The sequence below is a fragment of the Vulpes lagopus genome, chromosome 2 (assembly GCF_018345385.1).
Source record: "Vulpes lagopus strain Blue_001 chromosome 2, ASM1834538v1, whole genome shotgun sequence".
NCBI lineage: Eukaryota > Metazoa > Chordata > Mammalia > Carnivora > Canidae > Vulpes > Vulpes lagopus.
The window spans coordinates 34,642,450-34,661,175 of NC_054825.1; the positions used below are offsets into that span (position 1 = coordinate 34,642,450).

At 37.5% G+C, this 18,726-nt stretch overlaps 1 protein-coding gene across 8 annotated transcripts in view; it reads left to right on the forward strand.

Annotated features, from left to right (window-relative positions):
• Positions 1 to 18,726, forward strand: part of CPEB3 (cytoplasmic polyadenylation element binding protein 3) — a 196,988-nt gene that overhangs the window by 15,669 nt on the left and 162,593 nt on the right. Inside the window, exon 1 of one of the 8 annotated variants that reach the window (XM_041744210.1) lies at positions 18,138 to 18,242. The exons of the other annotated variants lie outside the window; for them this stretch is intronic. The gene's annotated coding sequence lies outside the window, so the exon portion shown is untranslated. Of the gene's footprint in view, positions 1 to 18,137; positions 18,243 to 18,726 lie in introns of those variants that run through there. 8 annotated transcript variants of the gene reach the window in all.

The following is an 18,726-nucleotide window of genomic DNA, read 5'->3' on the forward strand; positions in this document are numbered from 1 at the left end:
CCTCAATAAAACATTTGCATGCAGAACTTGGTCTCAAATCTGTCTCCAAGGAACTCAACCTATGCTGTGGTCTAATCTGCCTACCCTCTAAAGATTGTGATCATTGGACCCTCTGTGTGTATGTGTTGGGATATTCTACCCCTACACACAACTTCTAAGAAAAATGTTGTGAGAAATATACAGAAAAAGTGCCCAAAGTAAATGTACAGCTTGATGAATTTTCAAAACTCAGCAGTATTTTTTTTTTGAGAATTTATGTATTTGAGAGAGGGAGAAAGAGCATGCTCAGGTGCGAGCAAGGGGGGCAGGCAGAGGGAAAGAGAGAAGCCAACTCCTCACTGAGCAGGGAGCCTGACACATGACTGGATCCCAGGACCCTGGGATCATGGCCTGAGCTGAAAGCAAACACTTAACCAACTGAGCTACACAGGTGCCCCTCAGCAGTATTTTTATGAAAGAAAGAACAAGGAAATGATTTTAGCTAGTGTGAAAACCACTTATAATTTCCTTATAGTGGAAATTTTGAGAGAGGGGTGTGTTGTGAAGGGAAGTTGGAAGTTTCTTAGATTTTAAGAGTAGTTATCTTTTGGTTGACTGCAGTGCACTCTGAATTGAGAGAAACATTCTAAGTCTATGATACATTTAGCTGAAAAGGGGAAAAATAATACGAGGAACCAGCAGAGAAACTGTGAATCATTTCATTAGGAGGAGAGAGAAAAAGATGATCTTCCTGAAAGTCAAATATCTATAAATCAAAAAAGTCAAAATATTGCTAAAAATTTGAGTAACTAAGATTTTCTGATGAATCAAACTTAATACTATTTATAGCTCAACCTAAGCTCTTTATTTTTTTTTTTAACCTAAGCTCTTTATACTACTCTTTTGATATTAAAGTAAAATTTCAAGAATCCGTCTATAATTTGTTCATCGCTGATAAACAGAGCTTTGACTGAGAGTGTTCAGTCCTTCTCACTAGCGCCGTAGTCTTTTCTAGCCTGGATGATACAATAGCTGGCCTCCTAATCAACTCTGCTTCTGCTCTTACCCCAACTAAGGTCTGTTCCCTGCAGAGAACCACAGTGGCCTTTTTATTAATTAATTAATTAATTTTTAAATATTTTATTTATTTACTCATGAGAGACAAAGAGAGGCAGAGGGAGAAGCAGGCTCCCTGTGGGGAGCCAGATTCGAGACTGGATCCCATGACCTTGGGATCATGCCCTAAGCCAAAGGCAGACCCTCGACCACTGAGCCACCCAGGAGTCCCACACAGTAGTCTTTTTAAAGCTTAAAGCAGATCATGTCACTGTTTTGCTTAAGACTCTCCAAGGGATTCCCATCACACTTAGAAACAAAATCCAAAATCTTAGCCTAAAAGACCCTACATGATCTGGTTCCTGCTTACCTTCCAGATGTCATCTTGTACCACTTTCCTCATTGTTTACTTGCTCTCTGCTGCAGTAGATTAGATGTTCCTCTAAAACAGGTCAGAAAACTAAGGCAGGGGCCAAATTTTGCCAGAGGCCTATTTTTATACTGTCAGAGGACTAAGAATGATTTTTACATTTCTAAAGGATTGTAATACGACTACAGCAACAAGAACAAAAATAATTATATTCAGGAGAACTTATGTGACTTGCAAAGTCTGTAATATTGACTATGTGGCTCTTTTACAGAAAAAGTTCGCCAGCCTCTGCTCTAAAGGCTTATTCCTCTTCCATTAAGATCTGTCCTTTAGCTGTTCGTTTTGCATCATGCACCACCAGTCTTTGCATGGATGGGTCCTCTTTTAATTCAGGAGTGAGCTTAATTCAGTTGTCATTGAGACCTTTAATGACCATCTAATCTAAATACCCTCCCAGATTCTTTCAATCATACCACTCTTTCGTTCTTTGTAGAACTTATATTTATCTAATATTTTGTTTATTTTTATTTTTCCAACAACCAGGTAGGAAGATCCTTTCTTTGTTTACTACTTTTGAGTGTTCTTGATCTTGAATTTAAATGGAAGAGAGCAATAGTAAATGTTGGGAGGCTACTGTGTAGTAGGTGCTCAATAAATGTGTTGAATGAATGAATTTGCAGATTATTTCTGTAAATGAAATTTGGGGTTTGTGGTTTCTTTTTTCATTCTTGCTTTTGTAGGGAGGACCTACAGTGCAAACAGCAACAGAGAGCCACTTTATAACTGAGAGGCAGGGGCACCTGGCTCGCTCAGTGGAAGAGCATGTGACTCTTGATCTTGGGGTCTTGAGTTCAAGCCCCATACTGGGTGTAAAGATTACTTAAATAAATAAACTTAAATAAAAAGGAGAAGCAAACCAATGTCTCTCCCTTAAGAGAACAAACTTCTCTTTTACTCTTTTCTGCTCTCCCTGGGAAAGAGCATTTCTGAAAAAGTGGGATGTTTCAAAGGGATATCTCAAAAACTTCTTGTTTAAAAAAGGAAAAATAAAAAAGGGATGCCTGGGTGGCTCAGTGGTTGAGTATCTGCCTTTGACTCAGAGAATGATCCAGAATGATCCCAGGGTCTGGGATCGAGTCCCACATCGGGCTCTGGCGGAGAGCCTGCTTCTCCCTCTGCCTGTGTCTCTGCCTTTCTCTCTATCTGTCTCCCATGAATAAATAAATGAAATCTTTCCAAAAAAAGAGCAAAGAAAACCTTTATTCCTTTCATCTTTTTCTTTTGAGAGAGGTTTTTCAGAATTATATAACTAATTGTGGTTTCATTCTCTAAGAGACTCTCAGGCTTTTTGGTGAAGATGGGTTTAACGATAAGATGGTTTAATGCTAAGATGAGCCAGGCCTGGGCTCAAAAGAAAAGCCAACACTGCTCTGAATAGGGCTTGTTCTCAGTGATCAAGTATGGAGGAGAAAGATAACCACAGGTCCGAGATTTTTCTAGAATTTATTTAAGATTGTCAGAGCACATGTTTTCACTTTTGGTTTGGAAAATAGATGGCCAATACAGTAAGAAGCAGTGGGAGGCAGAGCCTGATTGTAAAGGAGAGAATGGACCATTATAAGTCCTCTGGGTTGTAGCTGGGTGTGGCAGAAGGTAAGGGATGAGAGATGAGTTTTTAGAACTTGAGTTTTGGAGTCAAAATAGACCTGGGCTTATTTACCGCAAGTTATGTCACCCTGGGATAATTATTTAGCATTTCTAAGCCCTAGATTCCTTATCTGAAAAATGAGAAGAATGATAGCTTCTATCTTTTTAAAATTATTATGAAGATTAATTAAGGCATATAAAATGCTTATCTAGATGCCTACATAGACTAAGTGATCAGTTAGTAAGAATATCATCATCATCATTGTCATCACCAGATGATGAAGAAATTCAATCCATTGATTTTGAAACAAACAATAAAATCTATATCCTATGGCACTTTAAAAAGATATGTCCCACTGTACTCTGCTTTCATTGTAGAAAACAGAGGGTATAGAAAGAGGTGGAATGAGAAATGTCTGTATAGCAAGATCATTGTTACTACAAAAAGCATGGGTTTAACATAGGTCATTTGACGCCCAATATTAAATAGAAAAGAGACAAGAAAATTTTTACTTGAATGTAGACCTTTCAGATTAACTCATCTGCCTGTCAGTATTAGCTTTGGATTTCATACATTGACCTTTACTGCTTTATAGTTTATTAAAAATGCCCTTATACACACTAATATAAGTCTGATTTAGGTAAAGCAGTTGTTATTATAATCTCTATTTAATTCTAGAGGAAACAAAGACTGAGAAATTGAGAACATGGTTTCTAGAATCATATTGCAGGGTTTGAATCTTGGCTTCTCCACTTAACAACAGTGTAACATAGGGTAAGTTAACTTGGACTTCTCCGAGCCTCAATATTTTCATCTGTAAAATGGGGGATAATAAAGGTACATTACATCTTAGGGTTGTATGCAATTATTCATCATGTAAACAAAATATATGCCAAAGCAAATAGTATGTGCTTAATCTTTGTTTTTGTTGTCTCCCAGGGCCAGGAAGCTAACAAGTGGTAATGCTGGTATCTGAATTTAGATAATTAGATTTCATATCTAATATCCTTTCCACATACCACCTCCCATAATATTAATAATGTTGATTTTCTGTCACTGTGATGATGTATGATCCATTAACATTAGGGCAGGTGGTCCAAATTTTTTTTCCAAAAGTGATAGGAAAGCCATTTAAAGTATCCCTCCTAAAAAAAAATAAAAATAAAGATAAAAATAAAAAAAAAATAAAGTATCCCTCTTGGGGCAGCCCGGGTGGCTCAGTGGTTTAGCGCCGCCTTCAGCCCAGGGCCTGACCCTGGAGGCCCGGGATCGAGTCCCACGTTGGGCTCCCTGCATGGAGCCTGCTTCTCCCTCTGCCTGTGTCTCTGCCTCTCTCTTTCTCTCTCTTTGGATCTCTCATGAAAAAATAAATAAAATCTTAAAGAAAAATAAAGTATTCCTCTTGGTACAGTTGGCACACATATCTGATTCTCAGTTTCCTCAATAAGATAACAGTTATGGCCTCAGGATAGAGCTACACCAAAAAGCTCTAGATTTTGGTTCAGTTGTTTGTAGCAAAGTGCTGAAGATACTCATCTACCACATGAGAAGACAGAGATAGCCTGTATTAAACTGAACCAATTGGAGACTTGTAGTACAGTTGAAAAAGTGTGTTTCTGAATGAGTTGGAAGACTTGAATTCTAATCTTAGATCCACTACTTATTAACTATATTTTGAAACATCTTTGAGCCTGGGTTTCTACATCTTTATTTTTTTCTAGCTTTATTTTGGTATAATTGACATCCACATCTTTGAAGTGTGGATCCCAGTGGTTATCTTTTAGACTGTTACCTGTTCATACAATCCCTTTGTGGAAATTAGGAAAAGGTACTCTTTTTCCAAGTAGATGAAGCTCTACCTTAGGGCTCATGAATTGGGTGAGCAGAACACGTACTAGATTTTATTCTCCAGTAGCCTTATAAGCTAGCCTTTTGGTGTATTGCATAACCTGCAGAAGTGAATGTGAGGGCTCTATGCTGTCTATCCACTGCACAGGACTGTTAACATCAAGTGAGATAATAAAGGTGGAAGAATTTGGTAAAGTTGAATCCTTTCTGTGAATGTAAGGCACTGGTATTACACAAACACCACTTGGTTTCAAATACTAGGACCCAAGGTCTACCTGGGTAGACTACTGACCGTTGCCCTTCCTTTTGTTCTGATGATCCTCTGATCATTAACTTGTACAGCACCTATAAATTACTGGCTGTTAAAGCAGATTATGGCAAAGAAAAGTTTTCTCCATCACTTTTAGGCCTGGACCACTCTTGCTCTTGAAATCCTTGAAAACTAAAATCAGTTCTTTTGATGATTCATTTATTTTCCAAGGCAGGATGTTATAGAACACCCTGAAGTGGGACTGGCTCTTACCCATGGGTGGAATTTGGAATCCTTTGGTTAGAGCTTATCTCTGGTTTTCAGGCAAAGGTCATTGTATAAAAGCTTTGTATCAATGGGAGAAAGAAAAGTTGCTGAGCCACAATTTTCCCTCTTTTCATACCTTTGAAGCCCAAGCTGTGTCCTGGGCTCTATGGATCAAGTAGGACAAGAGGATCTGCTTGTATGAGTCACTAACAAAAACACAGCTCTAGGGCAGCCTGGGTGGCTCAGTGGATACCCAGGATCGAGTCCCACATTGGGCTCCCTGCGTGGAGCCTGTTTCTCCCTCTGCCTGTGTCTCTGCCTCTCTATCTCTCTGTCTCTGTGTATGTCTCATGAATAAATAAAATCTTAAAAAAAAACAAACAAACCAAAACCATAGCTTTAGAATTATACAAACTTGAACTTAGGTCCTAGATCTGGCATTTACTAGTTTTGTTACTTGGATAGGTAAATCACTTTTTTAAGTTCCCATTTTGTCATCTGAAATTAGGCACAGTAACTGTGGATTAAATGAACTAGTATGTGGCAAGCACTTAGCATTTTATCTAGTACACAGTATATGTTCCATAAATGTTAGGGTTTTTTTAAATGGTTATTTTATTGGGAGAGGGAGAGTATAGGCATAGAGGGAGAGGGAGAAGCAGACTCCTTGCTGAGCAGAGAGCTGGACATGGACCTCAATCCCAGGACTCTGAGATCATGACCCAAGCCGAAGGCAGACACTTCACTGACTGAGCCACCCAGGGGCCCCTAAGTGTTAGCTCTTATTACTAAGCTCCCTGCAAAATACTCTGCCAGACTTTGCTGTACCTTCTCCAAGAAGCTTAGAATTCTAGTTGGGTAGTTGACATAATTATACCAGAAAAGATAAATAGAAATGCAAAGCAATAAATGCATGATACAGATAGATGCTATTGTTAGGAACTGGTGTTTGAAGGAAGCTCTGAAGAAAGGTGAGATTCTGATAAGTAGGAAAGATGAGGAAGGCATTCCATATGGGATCAGTAACATTGGCAAGCTTCAGAGCCTAAGTAAACCAACTTGCCTGGAGAAGTGGGGATAATACTATCTGGGAACATAGATTGGGATGAGAAGGGGAGAGTCCTAAATACTAGGGTAAGTGTTTGACCCTTGTCCCATAGATAATGATGAGTGACACGATGAACCTTGTGGATGGAAATGCCTCGCAGGTGGTTGGAAAGCTCTTAGGAAAGGCTCATAGCCATAGCTAAAACTTTGGGAATAGAAGTTGAAACTGTGGAAGCTGGTAATACCTCTCGGGGCAGCTCCCTGAAAGGTGCCTGTTGATTCCAATTTAGTGAGGGCAGCTTTTGAACAGCATTTAAAGTGAAATGGTGAAACTTAGGAGATTTGAAGACAACTTAAAACATTAACTGGGTAAGGTTTGCTTCTCTGAAGTCTTCTGAAAGAACATGTGGCTTCTCAATAACTTTTTAATAGAAATTTAAAATATAAAATGAAATTAGTATGGGGGAGAAAAATAACCCATTTAAACTTATCTATGTTTTCTGAAATTATTCTGTAATTTTTGCATTCTTCAAAGGGTTCTTATGACTGAGTTACCATAATGAGAGTAGGAAAATGAAGAAGATCTAGTTGATTAAAGGGAAGTATGCTGTGTCAAATCAGGTGTAAAGAGGGGTGACAATGTAGTAAGGGGACTTGATTTGCAATTCAATAAAATCTAAAAATACTGTAGGGTATTTTTTTTTTTTTTTTTTAGTGTAGTTGACACAATGTTACATTAGTTTTAGGTGTACAACATAGTGTTTGGACAGGTTTATTTATCTATTTATTTACCTTTAAATATTTTATTTATTTATTCATGAGAGACACAGAGAGAGAGGCAGAGACAAGCAGAGGGAGAAGCAGGTGCCCTGGGAGGAGCCTGATTCAGGACTTGATCCCAGGACCTTGGGGTCATGACCTGAGCCAAAGGCAGATGCTCAACCACTGAGCGACCCAGGTGCCCCTGTTTATTTATTTTTAAAAAAGATGTTATTTATTTGAGAGAGAGAGAGAGCAAGCGAGAGAGCACAAGCAGGGGCAGAGGGAGAGGAGAAAACTGACTCCCTGTTGAACAGGGACTTGGAGCCCAACTCAGGGCACAGTCTCAGGACCCTGGGATCATGAGCTGGCCCAAAGGCAGATGCTTAACTGACTGAGCCACCCAGGCACCCTTGGACAAGTTTATACATTATGCTTTGCTCACCACAAGTATATCTTCTGTCTGTCACCATACAATGCTATTACAATACCGTTAACTATGTTCTTTATGCCGTGCCTTTTATTCCTGTGACTTATTCATTCCATAACTGGGAGCCAGTACCTCCCAGTCCTCTTTATCTATTTTGTGGGACACTTTTTTTTTGGTAACGATTGTATTTATTTTTGAGAGTGCACACACATGAGTGGGGATAGGGGCAGAGGAGAAGGAGAAGCAGGCTCACCACTGAGCCCCAACATGGGGCTCTATCCCAGGACACAGGGATCATGACCTGAGCTGCAGGCAGATGCTTAACCAACTGAGCTACCCAGGTGCCCAAGGCACACTTTTAAAGAGTACAAATTTAGTTACTCTATAATTTCATAAATTTTTATTTTAAAGATTTTATTTTTAAGTAATCTCTATACCCAATGTAGGGGTAGAGATCAAGAGTCACATGCTTTACTGAGACAGCCAGGCTCCTCAAGTTCACAAATTTTTGATGCATAAAACTTTTTATGTAAAAATATGTGGGCTACTGTCCATTATTTAGACCCTCAATGAATACAGATACATAAAATATGTATGAGTATTCTTTAACTGAGGTATAATTGGCATAGAACATTGTATTAGTTTCAGATGTGTAATATGATCAATATTTGTATATATTGCACAATGATCACCACAATAAGTTAACATCTATTACCACACAAAATTACAATTTTTTTTTCTTGTGAAACTTTTTTTTTTAAAGATTTATTTATTTATTCATTCAGAGAGAGCGAGAGCGAGGCAGGGACACAGGCAGAGGGAGAAGCAGGCTCCATGCAGGAAGCCCGATGTGGGACTCAATCCCAGGTCTCCAGGATCACACCCTGGGCTGCAGGCGGTGCTAAACCGCTGCACCACCAGGGCCGCCCTCTTGTGAAACTTTTAAGGGCTACTCTCAGCAACTTTCAAATATGTAATACAGTATTATTAACTATAGTCACTATGTTATGTTATTTGAAAGTCAGCAACTTTCAGATATGTAATACAGTATTATTAACTATAGTCACTACGTATTATTAACTGTAGTCACTATGTATAGTCACTGACATTACAGCCCTGAGACTTACTTATTTTATAACTGGAAATTTGTACCTTTGTCCATCTTCGTGAATCTTTTGTTTTAAAATAAAAATTAGGGATCCCTGGGTGGTCCAGTGGTTTGGCGCCTGCCTTTGGCCCAGGGTGCGATCCTGGAGACCCGGGATCAAATCCCACGTCGGGCTCCTGGTGCATGGAGCCTGCTTCTCCCTCTGCCTGTGTTTCTGCCTCTCTCTCTCTCTGTGTGACTATCATAAATAAATAAAAATTTATTTAAAAAATAATAAAATAAAATAAAAATTACAACTGAAGTCTAGAAACATAGGAAACATAGATGAAACATGTTCATGTTTTTTTTTTTTTTCTGGTGGAATACACACATATGCACATTGATGTGTCATTTGAAATGGAATCTCCAGCTAATAAACATATTGTAATAAACATACAATAAACATAAGTATTCAAATTTATCTGTAGTATTTCCTTATCACATGAAGGTATGATGAAGAATGACAAAAGTATTGAATATATTAAAATGCTGAAAAAGACTTAATTTTATTTGGCATAATAAAAGAATAGAGGCTTTTTCTGCATTAGGTTGTTTAGAACAGTAACTATATTATTCTTTGTTATATATACTAATTGTGCATTGTTTTCATATTAGAAGTTAATTTCTGCAGGAATTATAAACTGATGCAACCTTTTTATTTTTTAAAAAGATTTTATTTATTTATTTATTTATTTATTTATTTATTTATTTTTATTTATTTATTTATGATAGTCACACACACAGAGAGAGAGGCAGAGACACAAGCAGAGGGAGAAGCAAGCTTGCCAGCTTGCCACAAGGAGCCCAATGTGGGACTTGATCCTGCCCCCCAGGATCATGCCCTGAGACAAAGGCAGCTCAACTGCTGAGCCACCCAGGCGTCTTCTGCTGAAACCTTTTTTTTTTTTTTAAATTTTTTTTTTAATTTTTATTTATTTATGATAGTCACAGAGAGATAGAGAGAGAGAGGCAGAGACACAGGCAGAGGGAGAAGCAGGCTCCATGCACCCGGAGCCCGACGTGGGATTCGATCCCGGGTCTCCAGGATCGCGCCCTGGGCCAAAGGCAGGCGCCAAACTGCTGCGCCACCCAGGGATCCCCCTGCTGAAACCTTTTAAAAACAATTTGTTAATATGTATCTAAGGCCTTAAGCTTATGCCTTTCAGCCAAGTAACTTTTTCTTTAGAAATATGGCTTAAAGAAACATTCAGTTTGGAAAATAGTGAAAATTTGTAGACAAATGTCCTATGAGATAGGAGAAAGAGTAGATTAATTCTACCAAATTTTATTATGGAATATGTTCATTAAACGTTAAGTATAGTGTCATTAAACATGGCTTTGAAATACTGTTCATGGCAAGAGAATTTCTCTTCACTTAAAGGAGTGCTCTCAGCCTCTATAATTTGAGGTAAAAGAACCTTGTTCTTTGATTTGGTCAACAAACTTTTATCCAAAAACTTTTATTTTATCTCTGAGTTTCAGGCCCAGTGCCTGGGTCACAAATATGAATAGCATCTTGATTCTGGAGCTTATCTAGGAAAGATTGGTGTATAAACAGATAATTACACTAAAGTATAAAAAATATTGTAATAGAGGTATGTTTGTATTACAGAGGGATATAAAGGAGGGAATGTACAATTCTGCTTACATGTCCAGGGAAAGCTTCAAAGAGGTGACATTTGAACTAGGTTCTATTGGGTAAGAATAGGTTATCAAGAGATAGAAAGGTTATTTCAGGCAGAAGTAATATGTGCAGACGCCTTATGGTAGAAGAGCATGGTCCATCCAGGGACCTGTAGTAGTTAGGTATGGCTGAGAAGAAGAATCAAGTTTGTATTTTATCCTCTTGTCAGGGGAAAAATAATTTAAAAGTTTTAGGAAGGGGCGTATCAGAATAAAACTGTATTTGAATGATTACTTGGGCTTTAGTGTGGAAACCACATTTGAAAGGGTACTAGATGAGAGACATTAGGGTATTACTTCCCTAGTCCAGGTGAAGTGTTAAACTGGCTGCAAATGAAGAGGAGGGGATGTCAAGCAGAAATTTAGGGCTGAATTAATAAGTTTTAGTGACCAATTGGACTGTCCCTCAGTGAGAGAAGGGAAAAGACAAAACCATGTTCAGATTCCTAACTTGAGTGACTAGATGGATGGTAGTCCCATTAAGTAGGATAAAGATAAGTAAACTAGAAATAAAGGCAGAAGTACATGTGGGAGAAGAGGTGCTGTAGGATTTTCAGAGAAGTTGTAAGTTAAATAGTGGTTTGGAGCTTAGCAAAAAAATTCGATCTGGAAACCTAGATGGCAGTGAACTCACTTTTCCAGTTTATGAATATGACATTGTTCAGAGAGAGTGTAGAATTAGGACAACCTGGAGGAGGCTCTGTTTAGTAGCCAGGAGACCAAAGAAACTTTAGAAGAACCAGGAAAGCAGTGTCTTCAAAGAAAATAGAATAGTGTTTTGTTAGTTTGCTATTGTTATGTAACAAATTACCCCAACCTTAATGGCTTAAAATAACACTCGTTTATGATTTATGGTTCTAGGAACCAGAAGTCTGATGCACCATGACTGGGTTCTCGGTTTAGATCATTGAATCTGCTTTCAAGCTCATTCTTGTTGGCAGAATTGCAGTTATAGTTCTTGTTGTCCTTCTAGCCTGGAATCTTGGAGGGCCATCTTAGAATTCTGCTTATTACAAGTGTTTTGATTATGAAGGATGAATGGCAAATAAAATAAGAATTGAGAAGTGCTAGTTGGTCATTGGTGACTTTGTAAGATCATAGCAAGACTACGTTAGCAGGATAGTAGGGGCAGAAATCACATGTAGTTAAGTTTGTGAGTCAACTGGAAATGAATGTAGAGCTAGGACTTAGAGGTTTCATTCAAACAGCCTGTCTGAATGGGAAGGAGATGCTGGGAATAATTAACTAATGAACTAAGTCTCAAGGAAACTAGGAGGAATGAGTTCTAAACTGTAGATGGAGTAATTAATTATGGACCTGTAGGGGAACTCAGCTTTCTCTAAGATAGAAGGAAAGGAAGTATGGTGGGGTTTACAGATATGTTTGTAAGGGGGCACTTGCTGGTAGGCAGCTGAGAAATTGAGGGCAAGTTTTCTCTTACAAGTTAAAGACAAGGTCAATAAAAAAGTAGGTGAAATTTTAGAATTGCTACTTTGTGGCTAGAGGCCTTTAATAAAATTGTTGAATGAATGAATGAACTCAAAGCTAGTGGAGAGGCAAGAAACAAAGAACTCCAGGTGCTCTCCAGATTGCCCACCAAACTGCATTTGGCTCACCTGGTTCCTTTTTTTTAAAATTTATTTTTTATTTTTTTTATTTTTATTTTTAATTAATTTTTATTGGTGTTCAATTTACCAACATACAGAAAAATACCCAGTGCTCATCCCGTCAAGTGTCCACCTCAGTGCCCGTCACCCATTCCCCTCCAACACCCGCCCTCCTCCCCTTCCACCACCCCTAGTTCGTTTCCCCGAGTAAGGAGTCTTTATGTTCTGTCTCCCTTCCTGATATTTCCCAACATTTCTTTTCCCTTCCTTTATATTCCCTTTCACTATTATTTATATTCCCCAAATGAATGAGAACATACACTGTTTGTCCTTCTCCGATTGACTTATTTCACTCAGCATAATACCCTCCAGCTCCATCCACGTTGAAGCAAATTCACCTGGTTCCTTTTTTGCTCCTTTTCCTCTTGTTTTGTTCTCAAACTTAGTCTGATCTAGAATTGCTTGATAAATCCTCACTCAGAGGTTGTGGATTTCCTACCTGTAAATTGCCTTAGGCTTAAAAATCTTAAAAGCTTTCTGGGTTACCTAGGGGATATCTAATTTACCATAGTTGACCACAATAATTTTTATCATCTTAGGTTGCGAGGTGTTTGAAGTCAAGAGACTTTGGCTTTTTTTTATCTTTGCATATAGTGCCCATAGCACAGGCTTGGCATGTAGGAAGCCCCCACTTATTTTTCTAGTTTCATCACCTAGACTTAGAGCTCCTCTTTTTACTTGGCCAGACTGTACTGTTTTTTTCTCTTTATCTTACAAAAGATAGTCAATCTTTACGAATATATGTAAGTTTTAGAAATTTAACGGAAATATAACAAAAATGCAGAAAATCGCATAAATTATGTCTAGTTTTCTGAAATTTCAAAGTAAATACACCTGTGTAACTGCATTCAGTTCTAGAAACAGTATATCACCAGCATCCCTGCAGTCCCCTTTTATGTCCCCTACCAATTATTTCTCAGCAGAGGTAACCACTATAGTGAATTCTAACCTATAAATTAGTTTTATTAGAACTTTATATAAATTGAATCATATAGTATGTCCTCTGCTCTGTTAGGCTTCTTTCACTCAACATTGTATTCATGCAGTTCATCTCTGTTCTTGAATAGAGTAAGAGTCTCTTCATTATCTTTGCCTTATGATATTCTATTATATGAATCTATCACAAATTTACTTATCCATTTGATTGTGGATGTATATTTGGATTATTTCCAGGTGCTATTTCTAATTAATGCTGCTTTGAATATGTGTTTTGGTGAACATATGTTTGCATTTCTGATGGGTATATATCTAGATGCAGAATTGCTGGGTCATAAGGTGTATGAGTGTTACTTTTAAAAAAATATATTTATTTATTTATTTGAGAGACAGAGTGAGAGCGCATGTGCTCATGAACACAGAGGGTGGGGAGGGGCAGAGGAAGAGGGAGAAAGCCACAGGCAACTCCACACTGAGCACAGAGCACACCATGGGGCTTGATGCCATGACCCCGAGATCTCTATTTAAGCCCAAATTAAGAGTTGGATGCTCAACCGACTGTAATTATCTAGGCGCCCCTTAATGTTTGCTTTAATAGATCCTGCTAAATAGTTTTGCAATGTGGTTGTATAGTTATATTATTCTTCTACCAACAGTGTTTGAGAATGAGTTGCTCCCACAGCTTTGCTAATGTATGGTATTATCTGCATTTTCCAATTTTAGCATTTTTGGGTTTGTTTTATATTTCTTTGATGATTAGCTAGGTAATCATATGCTTTTTTCCCCCCATATGTTCTTGAGCATTTGAATATCTTTTGTTGAAGTCGCTTGTCTTTTTCTTTGGGATATTTACTATTATTTTGTAAGGGTCCTTTATGTATTCTGATTACAAATCTACTGTTGAAAAATACACATATTGCATATATTTCTCTCATTCTGTGGGTTTTCACTGTAATTCTGTCCTTTGGTAAGCAGATGTTCTTAATTTGTTTAGTTTATTAAATTTTTCCTTTATGGTTAATGGTTTTGTGACCTGTTAAATTTTGCCTATTCCAATGTCATGAAAATATTCTCCTATGTTCTTTTAAAGGCTATATTGCTTACATTTTACATTTAGACCTACAATCCATCTGGAATTGATTTTTGTGTATGGTGTGACAAGGGTGAAAGTCTCTTTTTTGCCATGTGGGTATTCAGTTAACTTCAGTATCTTTTGTTTGTTTTTTTTGTTTTTTTAGAGATTTATTTATTTATTTATTTATGATAGACAGAGAGAGAGAGAGAGAGAGAGAGAGAGAGAGAGAGAGGGGCAGAGACACAGGAGGGAGAAGCAGGCTCCATACCGGGAGCCCGATGTGGGACTCGATCCCGCGACTCCAGGATTGCGCCCTGGGCCAAAGGCAGGCGCTAAACCTCCAAGCCACCCAGGGATCCCCAACATCAATATCTTTTACTGAAAAAAATCCTTTCACTACTGTAGTGTTACTGTTTTCAGAAATCTGGTGACCATACACATATCTGTATCTGTTTCTGGACTTTTTATTTTATTCTTTGTGTCTATTTGCTTATCCTTGTGCCAATAATCACAGCCTAGTTATCATAGCTTTATGCTAGGTCTTGATATCTAGTAGTGTAAGTCCTCTAGGTTTATTACTTTTTGCCATCTAGATTGCCTTGGCATTCTTGGCCCTTTACACATAAATGTAACTTTAATCCAACAGATATTTACTGAATACCTACTTATTATATATACTAGGCACAGTGATAGATGTTGGGAATATAGCTGTCAATATGATAGGCCTGGTCCGTCCTTTAGTAGTTGGGAAAGCCACTCACATAGAGTGAGGTAAAAAAAAAAAGCCTAGGATAGAGCCCTGAGGAATTCAATATTCAGTCAGCAAAGAAGACTGAGAGCTAGTGAGAGAGAACACCAGCATGCCAGAGGATACATAACCACGAATGTGAAAAAAAGCAAGAAAGGACAGCATGAAGGAAGCAAAGGGAAGGTATATCCAGAAAGTGTGGTCAGTTATGTCACTGTTGCTGCAGGATCAAGCAAGATAAAGACTGACAAAACATCCATTGGATTTAACTCTGAGTGCTATTGTGAACTTAAGCAGTTTCTAGGGTAGAGAGGGGGGTATCTTTATTAGACTGTAAACTCTTAGATGGGAACAAAGTTCCCTGTTCAATTACTGCTGAGTGACTATTATTTCATGATGATAATCAAATAGTGCTCAACTTCGTAAGGGTCAAAACCAAAAATGTTTTCCTGTTTTATACCACTCCCCTTCATATCCATTCATGCAGCTGTTGAAAAAGTAATTGCCTAAGTGGAGAATAATTTAATACTTACTCAAACCTTGGCTGTTTTAGATAATCAAAAATGATTTCATCCATCCATCCATCCATTCATTTAGCAAACATCTATGGAGCAACCACCAATTACCCAGGACTCATAAACATTGTGTTCGAGATGTAAGTAGGAAAAGAATGGAAGAAAGCCTAAAAAGATGTATTTCACCCAAGTACATCCCAATGAGTTAACGCTGCAGTCTCTATTTTTAGTTTTCCATGACTGTTCAAAAGGATATATGGTTAAGCTCTGTGACCTGAAGACAGAATTTTAGAAGGTGCTTCCTTTTTGGTTAAGTAAAAAACAGAATTTCAGTAGAGATCTTTATCCTTATAGGGGGTTCTCCTATAATTTATTGTTTGTTTGGTATTTATTTACACTTTGGTATCTGTGTTTGAGTCATTTTCTTTTTCTTTTTTACGTTTTAGAAAGATTTTATTTATTTGAGAGAGAGCACAAGGGGGGGAGTGGAGCAGAGGGGAAGGGACAAGCAGACTCCCCATTGACCAACGGAGCAGGGAGCCTGGCGAAGGAATGGAGAGTTTGCTCCATCCCAGAGCCTTGGGATTGTGACCTGAGCTGAAGACTAGCTTAACTGACTGAGCCACCCAGGTGCCCCAAGTCATTTTCTTTTTAGATTTGAATGCTCATTTTAGGAAAGAAAGAGCAGAAATTACTTCATTTTGAAATAGAATAAAATTACATTAAGTATGGGCAGTGCTAATTACTGATTGCCATTTATCATGGGTTAGGGCCAATGTTTATTTTTCTTTATTGTGTGAATTAGCATTAAACCCTCACTTGGGGTCAGGTGCATAAATAAATGCCCAAGTAAACCTCTTTTTTTTGTTTTTGTTTTGTTTTGTTTTAAATATTTTATTCATTCATGAGAGACAGACAGAGAGAGAGAGAGAGAGAGAGACAGAGACACAGGCAGAGGGAGAAGCAGGCTCCATGCCAGGGAGCCCGGCTCAGGACTCCATCCCAGGTCTCCAGGATCACACCCTGGGCTGAAGGCAGTGCTAAACCACTGAGCCACCCGGGCTGCCCCCAAGTAAACCACTTTCAAGCACACCTGAATTACTTAAGAATTCCTACCAATAAAATCTTGACAAATTAATTATAAATAATTTTTAAAATCTATTTTTTTAAACAAGCCTTTGTAAGGATTTTATGAGAGATTTTTTTTTTTTTTTTTTTTTTTTTTTTTTTTTTACCTAATTGATGTAGTTGAAAATGTAGAAGTTTGGTAGATTAGGGAAATCTTCAGGAATAAGATGAACCTTGAGTGATCCTGACAGACTCTGGAATGCAAATGATGAGTACAGCACTTTGGTAGAAGTGAGGCTTTCTTTAGGAAAGCGGAGGAAGAGAAAAAAGGAATATAAAATAAGTTCACAGTAGGAATAAGAAGTCCATTAGTTCTTTTTTAAAAAGCGTTTCACAGGTTGATTCACAATTGATTCACAATTTTTCCTCTTAAATTGTTTTGATTTTTCCTTAGAAATAACTAGAAACAAAGACCACTAACGCTGCAAATTGGTAGTCTCTGGTATTACTTTAATTCTAATTGGCAAAGAAAGGAAATAGAGAATTAAGACAGTTTTAAATGATGCTTAACATTTTTAGTTCCAAGTTCAATCAGCATAGTCATCAACTGACATTTACTCTGAACCCCTTGGGTGAATGGCATTGAACCAAATCCCACAAGTAATAATATCTTCTGCTTACGTGAGCAAACTGGTAGTTGAACTATTGCTCTCAGAAGCTATGGATAATAAGGGTTGATGTTGATATGTTGTGAGATTCTAGCCTTGGAGTCATGAGGTTAAGATAGGAAAACTATACACCAAAAACATTTTTTTTTTTTGAAAAATAGAAACTGTATTTACTTTTTGTGTTATTAAAGAAGTCACTGTCCTATGCATGAAACACTAAATGTCAAATTATTTTTTAGTATTTCACCAAATACTATTTTAGCTTAAAAGAGTTGAATTTTATTTGATTGATCATTGTATGAATAATGCAAAGTAAACTTTCATTTTGACAAGTAAAATAAGGTGGTGAGTTGATTCAGAGCATATCGAGTAGAATCTTAAGTGAATTGTGCCTTCATTGAAAACTCAAATACAAAGAAATCTTGGTGGATAAAATGTCAGAAATTTGTGACTGAAACCTATTTTCACCTGATCTTCACGGTTAATATCACATTTAATATTAAGATATTTTTCATTCTATAATATTAAAAATGTTTCTTTAAGGATGGTCAGATTTTAAATATTTATCTTTTCCTGGTCCTCTCTCCTTTTCTAATCCCTCCCCACCCCAATCTCTTTTTGCTCGGGTAGGATTCCTATTGCTGGCTACCCAGTCATTACCCTTCTAATACCATTTAAGGTAGCTCTGCTGGGTTTATTTATTTTGAGTCCTTCAATCCAGTTTCTCTTTTAACCTGGCTTTCTAAACCAAGTTGACAAACCAGTTTAATTTTTCTCCTTTTTCATTTCAACAATTCGTGATTCAAATTGGTAGGAAAATATAATGTAATCGGGCACAAGCTCTTCCCCTTGGAATCACTACTTGCGAGGCTTCCTCCTTCCCTTGGCTGAACGTGCTTAAATCAGGCAGAGTACCTAGTGAAGGACTTCAGCCCCCACAGTTCCCTGTGTGCGCATGCCCTCTTTTCTTACAGTTGTCAAAGTGCTTTTGCCCGAGCGGTCACATAATCAACCTGAAAGAAGAAAATAAATATTGTACAATTTTTAATTTTATCGATCCTTAAAAACTGGACACTCAAAGGTAACTGCTACTATGAATTTGTTACTTGAGATTGGGTGATTGCATGTAAAGGAAGATCTATTGTGTGTGTGGTTGGGGGGAGGGGAAGGAGGTATCTATTTCTCGGACTTTGCTGTAAATAAGAAAAAAGAAAAAGAGAAACACAGCCAAACAAACTATATAAGCAGTTACCGAGAGACATTGCATATTAACTTTGAAAATGTTATCTTAATCTATTGCTTTCCTTTTGTTTAAAAGGGTCTTATTTATTAAATGTGGGTCTTGACCTTGACAGAATGAATTTATGCAGAAAGTGAAATTTATATCTTTAAGGAATGTAGAGAAGAAAACTGGGTGTTCCTGTTATGATAAAAAATTTTAATTCAATAATAGATTAATTATAGCCTTCATAAAAGATTGAGTCCAGGTTACTTTTTAGCTTTTTTTTTGCTGTAGTATAGCATTAATTTTTCTATCAAGAGGATGTAGTTTAAACTGAAGGCAT